The sequence below is a fragment of the Coturnix japonica genome, chromosome 9, assembly GCF_054131305.1.
Source record: "Coturnix japonica strain WE chromosome 9, WE-NBRP24, whole genome shotgun sequence".
NCBI classification, from domain to species: domain Eukaryota; kingdom Metazoa; phylum Chordata; class Aves; order Galliformes; family Phasianidae; genus Coturnix; species Coturnix japonica.
The window spans coordinates 22,107,914-22,121,607 of record NC_140671.1 but is presented as its reverse complement, the minus strand read 5'-3'; the positions used below and the strand labels follow the sequence as shown (position 1 = coordinate 22,121,607).

At 49.5% G+C, this 13,694-nt stretch overlaps 1 pseudogene; it reads right to left on the bottom strand.

Moving 5' to 3' along the window:
- Positions 1–2,179: 2,179 nt before the first annotated feature.
- Positions 2,180–4,648, bottom strand: LOC146759855 (uncharacterized; annotated as a pseudogene).
- Positions 4,649–13,694: the final 9,046 nt, after the last annotated feature.

Here is a 13,694-nt window from a genome sequence, read left to right as displayed (position 1 = left end):
TTTGAGGAGGCGGTTAGCCCTTTCGACGATAGCTTGGCCCTGCGAATTTCCCGGAATGCCTGTGGTGTGTGTGATATTCCAGCGAGCTAACCAATCTTTGGACGAACGCGAAATAAAGCAAGAACCATTGTCTGTTTTTATGTGGCGCGGCATTCCCAAAACTGCTATAGCCGTGGCCCAATGGTGTTGTGCTGCTGTAGAACTGACACGACCGTGTTGTGTGGCTACAATGACAGTAGAGGACGTGTCAATAGTCACAGCCAGCCACTGTCGTGGGGCCATCCGTGGTTCCATTGTGAAGTCTGTTTGCCAGACGTCTAATGGAGCGAGACCACGAGGATTAACCCCCGCTCCTAAAGCTGGCGCAGAATTACAGTGAGGGCAGGTTTGCACTACCTCCCTAGCGACTGTAATCGGGATAGAACAGGCTCGAGCCAGTGCCTTGGCCCCTATGTGAAGTGCTGAATGAAGATCACGAGCTTCCTGCAAAGTGCACACCTGGTTCCCTGCTATCCGATCAGCCATGTCGTTTCCTGCTGTAAAGAAACCTGGCACCTCAGAGTGGCTACGAACATGAAGGATGGCAACGGGTGCAACCCTGATAGCTAAAGCATCCTCTAACAGGGCTGCAGCTGCTGTACTCGGTTGCCCTTCCTTTCCCATCCGTAGCAGCATTTTTGCCACGAACACAGAATCCGTGACAGCATTGCAAGGCTTCATGGGCCAAAGATGTAGTGCCACTGCCATAGCCCTAGCCTCGAGCATCTGAACACTTGCTGTCTTGTCTGTTATCATCTTGTAACTCCAGCCACCCTCAACTGTTTGCCACACAGCCACCCCCTGGCCCGTTGATGACGAAGCATCAGTGAAGACTGTAGGACCGTTCACAGGGGTGTCCAGGACCCTGTGTCGCAATGATATCTGGAGGGGTTTTGCCAGTTCGAAAATTGGCAGTGAGTCTGAATAGCAAAACTTTCCGCTGAAGTCATAAACAGCCAATGACACCTCATCTGGCAGAGGTTGCACATTTCGAAAAGCTCCTGGTAAATAGATGACTTCCAAGTCCTTCCCGAAAGCTCTGATCGCAGTGAGGCGAGCCTTTCGCAGCAAATATGACAGCTGTTCTAGCCATGTGGTAAATGCTCTCACCGGCTGAGCAGAAAATAACCATGACAGTGGGCGTGGCCGAGAGTTCAAAGCATGCCCAATCACTGCAGCTGAACCCTGCTGGCACCTAGTGACCGCAGCCTCCAACGGGCGATCAGGTTCCCACCTGGCAAGGGCATTGGTGGAGCAGGCTGACAGTATCTCCTGCCAGGCTGACTCCATCTCTGGATTCCAATGCCTCTCCTCTTGTGGGACTGATCCCTTCAGTTGATCATAGAAAGGTTTCATGAGGCGCGGAGGGATGCCAATGGCATTCCTCACCCATTGCAGTGCCCCCACCAACTTCTGCACATCCCATAAGTTTGTAATTTGAGGCTTAATCTCCAGCCCCTCTGGGATTACTGTGGAAGATCCAAATTTATAGCCCAGGAATTCAATCCCTGGTTCCCTCTGGATCTTTTCCTGAGAGATCACAAACCCTGCAGAGATGAGGGTGCGGACGATCTGCCCCTCCAACGTTTTCAACTGAGCATCATCAGGTGCAACAAGCAGCAAATCATCCATGTAATGGGCGATTTGGCATCCTGGCAGTGCCTTTCTCACTGGTTCTATGACTCTGCTGACCACAAGTTGACAGATCGTAGGTGAACAGACCATACCTTGCAGAAGAACCTTCCACTGGTACCTCTGAGCTGGCTCTCGATTATTTACAACCGGAACTGTGAATGCAAAGGCTTCCCTATCCTGTTTAGCCAATGGGATAGAGAAGAAACAATCCTTTAGATCAATGACCATCAGAGGCCATCCCTGTGGGACTGCTGACAACAAAGGTCCCCCTTGCTGGACAGGACCAAAGGGGATGATCTGTGAATTGACTGCTCGGAGATCGTGGAGCAGCCGAAACGATCCAGAGGCCTTCTGAATGACAAAGATGGGCGTGTTCCAATTGCTAAGCGATGACTCTATATGGCCTAGTGCAAGTTCTCTGGAAACAAGCTGTATGAGCGCTGCCAATTTTTTAGCAGGAATGGGCCACTGATCCACCCAAACGGGAGATGTATCCCATTTCCAACGCAGCGGAATCGCATGCTGCAGCGCCAAGTGGTGGACAGTGGCCCTTAGGATAAATTTGTCAGCCGTAACCCAATGAGAAGAAGAAGATCTCTGCCTAGCAGAGATCCCCTGATCGGAGCTATATTGGGGGTGATGAAAACCGTTTTTTCTATTGAGCCATCTCGATTGATGATCGAAATTCCCACTTCCGCATCCGACACAGAGGTGGTCATTTCACCCCCCACCCCTATCAGGACCTTTGATGTTGCAACCTTTGGCCACTGGAATGGCCAATCGCGCTCTGCAATAACAGTAACATCTGCACCAGAGTCCAACAAAGCTGTAAGGTACACCGTCCTAGGACCTAGTGTAGGCACTCCAGGGTCCAACGTCATCATGACCCTCACCAATGGCCTATCACCTAGATCCATGGTCAGCGCCACCGTGTGGTCAACACTCTTGACCCATTTTAATGAAGCGGGAAGGGGCCCTGGGCCGCTGGCACCCTCCCGTTCCAGTTTCCCTGCGGCAAAACCTCAAATTTTCGACAGTGACGCGCAACATGTCCAACCCCATTGCACAACTGACAACGTTTTCCTTGCGGCTTGCTCTGCCCAGCTTTCTTGGGGCATTGTGCTTTAAAATGACCATGCTGCCCACACTTGAAACACGGACCTTTTCCCTTCTCATCCCCGATGCGAGCTGCCACCATCACTGCAGATTTAATCGCAGAGCTGACCGAAGCAGCCATCCCTTGCACCGAAGCAGCCATTCCCTGCACGGCAGTTGCCAAGCCATCGTTATTGGAGGGAGTATTTTTCTGATGATCTAGCACATATTTGATAATCTCCCCTGGGGTGTTCAAAGTTCCAGGAGCTGCCCTAATTATCTGCTGAACGTCCGGGAGTGACTTTTGCTTGAGACAGTCTATCACAACCAAAGGCTGGACTCCCCTCGGGAGGTCAGACCCTTCAATGGCACGAATCAAGCGATTTGCAAAATCAGAAAATGACTCAGAAGGCTCCTGTTTGATGTCGGACCACGGGAGCACAGGCTCCGCAACTTTAGCCACTGTCCGCAGCGCCTGAAGGGCTGCCTTTGTAAGCGCAGCTAACTCCCCCGCTCTCAGCCCTCTTGCTTGACCCTCCGGGGACCCCACCATACCATCTGCTAGTCCCTGAAGGCGCAAGAGAGTAGTTCTTTCAACCCTAGCTCCACGGCCCTGACCTGTATGCGCATTAGCTGGATGATTGTTATCACGAGCTGCCTCAGCGACAACAGCCTGAAGCAATCTATTCCATTCATCATACCACAGCGTGTACTGCACGGGCTCAAGAATCACTCTCATGAGACTGACCACATCGTACGGCAGGAGACTTGAGGCCATGAGAGCCTCAATTGCTGACATAGTTACCGGAGAACGCAAGCCCTTGTTCTTAACTAACTCTGCAAGGCGAGTAATCGCCTTGGAATCCAGAGGGGTCCAAGCCGGACCGTCCTGTTTCACTATTATCGGGAGGGCAAAAGCTGTTGTTTCCGGGTCGGCTGTCTGGAGGTCCTCCCTTGTCTGGGCACAATCAGTGAGAGTGGGTGGGCTCCACGGTACGGGTGCCGTGGGGCCACATCCCCCCTGGGCGGCACCTTGGGCGGCTTGACCAGCCCCTTAGGCGGCTTGGCCAGCCCCTTGGGCGGGCCACATGAAATCATCACACCCACATTCACCTTCACTATCACATGGGTTGGCACGATCCCCCCCTTTCTGGGCATACGCACAGCAACAGGCGGGACCCGACAGCAAAGAAGTACCACCCATCCTTACACTTTTCCCTGGTGACACCACACCTCCCCCTTTCAGCTCTGGTGGGACCACACCTCCTCCTTTCAGCTCTGGTGGCACCACCATGCCTCCCCCCTTTCTCTCTCCCTTGTCCTTGTTCTTATCAGGTACAGTAGCAACATCGCATTCCTCGAGAGGCTTCCCTCCCCCTTCATCCCTGTAGGCGTCCAATGAAGGATACGAGGAGTCAGGATAGGGGGGCGGAGGCGGGGTGTCCTCCTGTTCAGGGCTGCCTTCTGGAATGTCCGTCTTAGGCGAAGGAACAGGTGTGTTCGGGGGAGCCGGCGCCATCTTGCCTTGCACTGAATCTGTAAGAGAGTCAAGACTTCCCCCCCAGCCTCCCCCCGTCTCCAAACCCAGAATTTCTCTAGCACGTTGGTTTGCTAGCTTCTCCTCCCGTGCTGCTTTCAGCGCCTCCAAGATAAGTCCCCATACTTTGAATTCTGATACTTTTCGAGTGGCCAGCGACCTTTGAGATAGTGCGGCCGTAATTCCATCCCATCTGCCAGGATTGTATAAATCAGACGGGTTTGTTAAAAGCCCTTCCTTTTCCAGCAGCAAAAGAACTGCCGTTACCTCCTTTTTGGAAGGAGCCTGTTTCCCACAGTGAAGTTTGCAAGCGTGAAGAATTACCTTGATAACGGCTTCCATGTCGCCCCGGCCGAACGTAGTTCTCCTGGCCGCTCCCTGGCGCTTCCCCGAAGGTTCCTGGGGGTCCCCGAGATTCCGAGATTCCGGGATTCCGAGCTCGCTCTCCCACCTGTCGAAGAGTGATGGCCACTCCTCCTCGACCCTGGGCTTCCACTACTCCGCGACGAGAGGATTCGCTACCGCAGTGGGATCCTGCTGCCGTTTAGCAGACAACTACCTTGCTCCAAAAGTCCCTAATCACGCCTAATCGTGACGAATCACGTCGGCGGTCACCATTTGAAGGCTTTACGATCGTTAATGGCTTTACGATCTCTCGCCTCCAACTGAAGCAGTAGTTAGACCAATTACCAAGTGACACCAAGGTGGTAGCGTGGTAAAATGGCGATTTATTGAAGCACACACGACCTTATATAACCTACGTCCACTTCGTCTACGCCTACTGTGTTACACGTAGCAAGATTCTTCCAGAATATGGGGAAGGGCCTATCACGTCACAGCCCGATAACATCCCCGTATTTCGCCTAATACAACACTCCTTAGATTGTTGCCGCTGTTTTCTTTTCCTAATTAACTTTTTTCCTTTCAGCCTAGGGCCCCTCCGGGGCCCACGGCCCCCTGTCATGGACGCAGGTGGATTTTTCTTTCAAACTGTGACAGGCCCTCTTGTTATGGCATTGCCAGCAAGGAGACAAGCTCTGACACAGCCGTCCATATTGTTGGCTACTGAGTGCAGCCCCAGAGTGCTGCTGTAGAGACAACAAGACTGTCATGAGACACACAAGACCTTCAGGCTTCCATAAATGGGAGGACCTGAAAGCACTGTGGCATTGTAAAAAGAGCAGGAACAAAAAGAGTATGTTGTGTGATACTGTCTGAGGCTGAACCTCTCCCAGACCCAGAAAAGGAAGGAAGACAGAAGAGCTAAGGAAAAGTCTATGTTGAAAGCTTTTTAGGTATCTATTAACCAACTCAGGGAATCTGGTTCCATGTTTACATTAGCTCCTGGAGTGAGAAAGATAGGAAAGAAGCAGCGAAATAAATCGCAACTTATTTATTTATTTATTTATTTATTTATTTATTTACTTATTTATTTCCGCATTGCAGTATCACACACAGTCAAACAATCAAAATTGCATAAAACATAAGGAAACATCACTTGGAATCGTAGCAATGATGTGCACTTTATGGAAGCTGGAATAGTGCGTATTGCAACACCTTCCTTAGAGCGTGCTTGATCTCCCTGTTCCTCATGCTGTAGATAATAGGGTTCAGTGTTAGAGTAACCAATGCGTACAGAAGTGCCACTGTCAGATCCAGGAGTCGGGAGGAAATGGAGGGGGGCTTCAGGTAGGCATAAAGGACAGTGCTGAGAAACAGGGAGACCACAGCCAGGTGAGGGAGGCACGTGGAGAAGGCTTTGTGCCGTCCCTGCTCAGAGGGCATCCTCAGCACAGCCATGAAGATGTGCACATAGGACACAACTATGAAAACAAAGCAACCAAAGACTAAACTGGCATTAAAAATGAGAAACACAAATTCCATGAGGTAGGAGCCAGAGCAGGAGAGCTTGAGGATCTGGGGGATTTCACAGAAAAACTGGTTCACAACATTGCCTTGGCAGAGAGGCAGTGAAAACGTACTGGCAGTGTGCAGCAGGGAATAGAGAACCCCAGTGCCCCAGGCAGCTGCTGCCATAGTGGCACAAGCTCTGCTGTCCATCAAGGTCCTGTAGTGCAGGGGCTTGCAGATGGCAACGTAGCGGTCATAGGACATGATGGTGAGAAGGGAATACTCTGCTGAGATGAAGAAGACAAAGAAAAAGAGCTGTGCAGCACATCCTGTGTAGGAGATGGCCCTGGTGTCCCAGAGGGCGTTGGCCATGGCTTTGGGGAGAGTGGTGGAGATGCAGCCCAGGTCGAGGAGGGCCAGGTTGAGGAGGAAGAAGTACATGGGGGTGTGCAGGCGGCGGTCGCAGGCTACGGCTGTGCTGATGAGGCCGTTGCCCAGGAGGGCAGCCAGGTAGATGCCCAGGAAGAGCCAGAAGTGCAGGAGCTGCAGCTGCCGCGTGTCTGCCAACGGCAGCAGGAGGAACTCGCTGATGGAGCTGCTGTTGGGCATCTGCTGTTGTTCCTGGGTTTGGAGTCCTGTTCAGAGTGCAGAAGATAATGACAAGTCCAGACCATTCTCAGAGACAGTTCTTCTGCTGTATTGTGAAATGTACTCATTTACCTTTGGATAATTTTCATTTAAATCCATAACTTCAATTTATTTTCATTTCATAATCATATCCCAGACTCCTGAATACTTTCCTGTTAGGTGCTCTTTACTCATCACATATTTACTCCAGCTTCTCTTAGACCCCCAGCCCCAGCCTCTTTGCACTGCAGTATGTCTTAGACAAATATGCCTGTTTGCAGGGTAAGTGCAATATTAAAGTCTTCAGATAACAACAAACTGATTCTTTCCTTTTAGAAATGAGAGGTTGAAAGCACAACCTGTGTCACTGTTCACAAAACAAGCAATTGATTGAAGAAATAATTGCGAGTAACATAGCTGTGTTTTAAATTTTACAGCCCCTATTTGATTTCTGCCTCCAGTCCTTTCTGCTTTCCCTCAGAAAAATAATTGCAAAATCCCTGCCTTGGCTCACCTCTTGCAAAGTACACTCACAGACATTCAGTTGTGCAGTGGAGCTGTGATTTCCTGCCCGAGGCAGCAGCTGTAGCAGCACAAGCCCTGCCGGGGGGCTCCTTCCCCCCACACGTCTCCCCGCAGCGCCCTGGGCAGCTCCCCGGGCAGGCTGAGTGCTGAGCCTGGCAGGCGGCAGAGTCCCATACCCGGCACACAGCCCCTGGGGCACAGCAGGGACCCTGCTCTGCAGGACAGCCCTGGGCACCCGCCTGGAGCCCCAGCTGCACAGCCTGCAGCCGTGCTGGGACACGCAGCCCTCATGGCTGTGGTCTGATACTGCAGCACAGAAGCCCTCAGTTGGAGCAGAAGGCTTTTCATATAGTAAAGAATCATGCGGTGCCTGCAGCCAGATCAGCTATGGGGTGTCCCAGATTGGTGATCCCTCCAGGAAAAGAAGCTCCATTGCCTACTGCTAGACACTTACCATGCTGTGGTCTGTTATCAATGCTCCAACAGTCAGCTCACAGCAGGCTCACACTGTGTGAACTCTGTATGCTCTCTCTCCCTTCTCTTCTATCCTCATGTCAACTGCTGATGAAGCCCCAGCCTTGCTGTGCTGCGCACAAGAGATGCACCTGTGCACAGCTAAAACATTGCCCACATTTATGAGCTCCATGGATCTGAGAAGCCAAGTCCATATCAGTAACAGATGATGTCATTTTTTATCCTTCCCACTCATCTCCCCTGTGGTGTCCCGGGGTCCCCATGGCCAACCGATCCTGAAAGACAACAGCATCATGACAGTACATTAAAATCTGTTGAATTAAACACCACATTTCTAGTGGTCAGTGACTAATTCCAGTCATGTTCTGAGTCATCCCAGAGAGTGTTTTCTCAAAGAGGGCACTCATACAAGGACAGGATATCATAGAATCATAGAATCACCAAGGTTGGAAAAGACCTAAAAGATCATCCACTCCAGCTGGTCACCTATCACCAAGAGCTCCCACTAATCCATGTCCCTCAACACAACATCCAGTCATTCCTTGAACTCCTCCAGTGTCAGTGAATCCACCACCTCCACACTGGGCAGTCCATTCCAGGTCCCAAAGTTCAGGACGTGGCACTTGGTCTTGGTGAACCTCATCCCATTAGCTTCAGCCCAGCTCTCCAGCCTGCCCAGATTCCTAAGCAAGGCCTTGCTAACTTCAGGCACATCCACACTCCCAGCAGAGCAGAGACCCCATGTATCATGTAGTGTTATTCTGCTAACCAACAGAAGAGGCAAGTCTTTCTCTATGCTCCATCTGTTTCATACTCCAGAGTTCAAGGCACTGCAAAGCTCTGGCACATCTATGTTCTTGCAATGATGACACCTTAGTATGCTCTGGGCTTGCATTTCAATGGCATGTAAATAAATCTAGGGTCATACCAGTTGACGGGAAGCTGGCAAATATTGTCTCATTGTAAGGAAGAGCAAGAAAGATGACAGGGGCAACTATGGACTTGTCAGTCTCACTCCAATGCCTGATAAAATTATGGAGAAAATGATGGTGGGAGTGACTGATTGAAAAATCACCTGAAGGACAATTGTGTCATTGGTCACAGACAACACAAGTTCCCGAGGGGAAGGTCCTGTTTAACTACAGGTCTTTTTATGACAATGTTAGTGAATTGGTTGACCAAGGGTTGACAGTTGATGTGATCCTTCAGAATTTTAGTAGAGCTTTTGAGACTATTTCTCAAAGCACCCTTCTGGACAGAACGTCCTGCATACGGCTAGATAGAAACAGAATGTGGTGGGTGAGATGTTGGCTGGTAGGTCAGGCCCAAAGGATTAGAGTCAAAGGGTTCCAACAGGCTGGTAGATGGTCACTAGCAGGGTTCCCCAGAGCTCCATTTTAGGGTCACTTCTCTGTCATGTTTTTGCGAATGACTTGCATGCAAGACTTTTTGTTGATGTTCGCTGATGATACCAGATGAGGAGGTGCTGCTGCCTCCACTGAGGGTGGAGAGGACTTGCAGAGAGATGTGGACAAGTCAGAGAAGTGGGTACCAGTTGGTACTAAGCACCAAGTGAATAACGTCTAACAAGAACAAGTGCCTAATTGTGCAACCGGGTAGGGGCAACCCTGGACATACACACTGAATGTATAAGGGACACTGGAGAGTGCTCTGACTGAAAAGGACAGGGGGTCCTGGTCAAAATCTAATTGAATGTGAGTCAGCAGTGTGCCCAGGCAGCCAGGAAAGCTAACGGTCCCCTGGAGCACATCAGGGAATTTATTGCCAACTGGGTGAGGGAAAGGGTTGTCCCTCTTTGCTCTGCATTGCTACAGCCTCACCTGGAGCACTGGGTGCACTTCTGGGCAATGCAGAACATAAAGGACATCAAGCGATGGGAGGGTGTGCACAGGAGGGCACTGGAACTGAGAGATCTGAAGTTCAGAGTTTCACTGTGATTGACTGCTTGTTTAGACGGGGCCCTTTTCACACCCCACATCCTGTGATGAGACACAGGGCACACGTGGGACATGAACTTGACATTATCATTGTACCCAATGCAGAGCCTGGGATCTCTGTCCCCATGTCTTTCATTTAACATCATACAGACCTCCATCCCACTGCCCCAGGAAGGGCCCTGAGCCAACATGAGAGACAGGATCTCCCTGCCAAGGGTCTGAATATCAGGGCTTGTCCTGTTTGCTTCTTAAGACAAAGGAGGATTTTCTTAGCATCAGAGCCACCATGCCAGTGCCTTTACCTGACTGGAGTCATGGTTTACAATTATCTGCTCTAACTAGTGCCTTGGGAAGCTTGCTTGCTAATGGCCCTCAGAGGTCCCATTAATACTCCAAGAAACATCACTGTTACTTCTGACTTTGTCTTGCTGAGCACTTTGTTCAAACTTCTCTCTGCACTGGAGGTTGATGGACTCAGCATCAAATGCGCCCTGGGGCCCATTATAACCTAAAGAGCCTCTTGTGCCTTGTGCCTTCCTGTTCTCTTCTTCAGGTTTTCAGAAGTTGTTCAGAAAAATGGAGACAGCTTAAAGAGCAAGAATCCAAAATGCATTTATTGTCTATTTATTTATATTTGTTTTATACAAGAAGTAAAAGAAGCACTTTGCAACTGATGTCAATCCAGGATGCCCCCAATGAGTTCTATTCTGTTTCTCTGTGGGCAAAGTTCCTCCTCAACCTCCCCACTTCACTTCTATTCACATTGGCCCAATGGGATTTGCATCACTTTTCCTCACATCACTCTTCTCCTCTGCTGTCACCCACTCAGTGTTAAACCTCCTTTGTATAAACTCCCACTGGCTTTCCACAGAGAACCAGCTGCACATGGAAAAGGAAAGAATTCTCTTTATTTATGGCCAACTAACACAAGGAAAGGTGGTGCAATTGAATGAACAGTAAAACAGTGATCAACTGCATGCCATGTCCAAGGTGCTTCTATTGAGGTTTATCTTTCATAGGGAATATTTGCACAATAAATCAGTTAGACACAGATAGGATGTGATAGATAGAATCACGGTGAAGGAGTTGACAACAGACTTTTGAGGAATGGAGCAAATTCCAGTAATCTCCCTGGGATAGATCAGCCAGGGAGTTGGGAGGTATCAACTTAAAACTGAACAGGACTCGTGAGTATTTCAGAAATTTAGATGGGTTAACACATTCTTATTGATTTCTATCTTTGTCTTGAAATCTTCTTTTCACTGTTACTGACATTAATGAACATCTTTCAGAATTCATGCTTTTTAAAGCATGAAAAATTTAAAAGAGAAAGGGAAAGAAAAAGAGAAAGGGAAAGGGAAAGAGAAAGAGAAAGAGAAAGAGAAAGAGAAAGAGAAAGAGAAAGAGAAAGAGAAAGAGAAAGAGAAAGAGAAAGAGAAAGAGAAAGAGAAAGAGAAAGAGAAAGAGAGAAAGAGAAAAAAGGAAAAATAGAAAAAGGAAATGGAGAAGAAAATGAATGAAGAAAAAGAAAGAGAAAGAGAAAAAGAAAAGATAGGAAGGGATAGATAGAATCACGGAGAAGGAGTTGACAGCACAGTCCATCAGACTTTGGCGAGATGGAGCAAATTTGAGCCATCCCCCTAAAAGTCAGAAATCAGACAGATAATTGGGAGGTATCTGACTGAACAAAGAGCAAGGGATGGGGAAATCTGGCAGGCTGTGGCAGGAGCATGTGTCTAAATGGCCTGCTGAAAATATGCCTTTAACCACGGCCATTTATTTAGGAGAGCTGGAGACACCTGGAGGATGAGGGACATCAAATAGGCAGCAGGGAAGAGCAGCTGCGGGCGCCGGGATTTAGTCACAGGGCATTGGCACTGGCACCACTGTGTGTGTCCCTGAACCTGAAGGCATCTGTTTCCTGAAAACTCATTTCTGGAAAACATTGTAGTTTCAAAAAATAAAAAAATTTCCACCTCCAGTCCTTTCTGCCTTCCCTCAGAACAAGATATGAAAAAACCCTTCCTTGGCTCTCCTCTTGCAAAGGGCCTTCACAAACATTCAGTTGTGCAGTGGAGCTGTGATCCCCTGCCCCAGGCAGCAGCTGTGGCAGTACAGGCCCTGCTGGGGAGCTCCTTCCCCCCACACGTCTCCCCGCAGCGCCCTGGGCAGCTCCCTGGGCAGGCTGAGTGCTGAGCCTGGCAGGCGGCAGAGTCCCATACCCGGCACACAGCCCCTGGGGCACAGCAGGGTCCCTGCTCTGCAGGACAGCCCTGGGCACTCGCCTGTAGCCCTGGCTGCACAGCCTGCAGCCGTGCTGGGACACGCAGCCCTCAGGGCTGTGCTTTCATACTGCAGCACAGAAGCCCACAGCTGTAGCAGAAGGGTTTTTCCACAGTACAGAAACATGCAGTGCCTGCAGCCAGATCTGCCATGGGATGTCCCTGATTTGGTTAACTGAAGGCTTTATGATCGTTAATGGCTTTACGATCTCTCGCCTCCAACTGAAGCAGTAGTTAGACCAATTACCAAGTGACACCAAGGTGGTAGCGTGGTAAAATGGCGATTTATTGAAGCACACACAACCTTATATAACCTTTGTCCACTTCGTCTACGCCTACTGTATTACACGTAGCAAGATTCTTCCAGAATATGGGGAAGGGCCTGTCACGTCACAGCCCGATAACATCCCCGTATTTTGCCTAATACAACATTTCCCCCTCCCCATGCTTAAAAGGCTTAACCCGTTACAATACGCAACAATATCTCTCCATCTTCCTCTTCACCTTCTTTGCCTTCTTCTGATTCTTCCTTAGCACCTTCCTCCTCTTCTTCAGCCTCTTCACCTCCTGCTTCTCGTGCAACGACTTACTATGATCACTCAAGTTAAAACAACACATCCCATCAAAGTCTTTACAACCATGACCCTGTGCGAGAAGCAAGAAATCAATTGCTGCTCTGTTTTGAAGCATAGCATGTCTAATACTGTCAGTGTCTTCAAGTAGCTCACTCAGCAGTGTGGAAGTCATGTTAGCCTGTTTCACGGACCTTGTTTCACAAGGATTACAGTGTCATTCCCTAAATCTCTGCGTGTGATGTTAATAGCTGTTAGTGCACAGAATTCTCTGCATGGATCTTGTATGGGATTATATGATCTTACGTATCCCTGAAACTCAGAGGAGTTCCCCCATATAGGAATCCCAATTAAACATGTTTGAAATGGCGAGGTAGTTGATTGCAGGCTAAGACAGAAATCCGTCCTGCCTGTTTGTTTCGCCCAAGTAACCCACAGATTCCCAGGTTGTTGGATCAAGTGAACACCCCCCACCGGCGACCAACATAAAGACAAAAGACATAGCAGCATCAAAATGGTGTCTCTCGTTGGCAGCAGGGGTTGTTTCTCTGGGTCCTTTGGGTTCTTGAGTCTCAAGAATTTCTTCGGTATCCAGATGAAAGATCTTCTTCTGCGCTCCACCAATTCAGGATTCCTTGGGCGGCCGATCAAGAGGTCCTGGAAGAGGATACTCAGCTCTTGTTATTTCCCTGACATTTTCTTTTTCGCCACCAACCTCTGGCTTAATTTTTCTCGATGGCACCCAACGTATGTCTCCTGTGCCTTTGCATTTTACTGCTGCGTACCCCCTTCCCCAGACTAGTATGGACCATCCCGACTCCCAGGACCCATTATCCACCTTGATCTTTACTGGCGGGCCTTCTTCAATGATTCTTGGCCGCCAATGTTTCTGGGTGGGGGTCCTGGAATTTTCTCCTCGCTCAAAGTGATTTAGTGCATACAGTGCGCGGGCCAAGATTTCCCCTTGTTGTGATACTGGGATCTTTCCCGAATAGCCTTCCCCCTCCCCAAGGACACGAATCTTTTCTTTGAGGAGGCGGTTAGCCCTTTCGACGATAGCTTGGCCCTGCGAATTTCCCGGAATGCCTGTGGTGTGTGT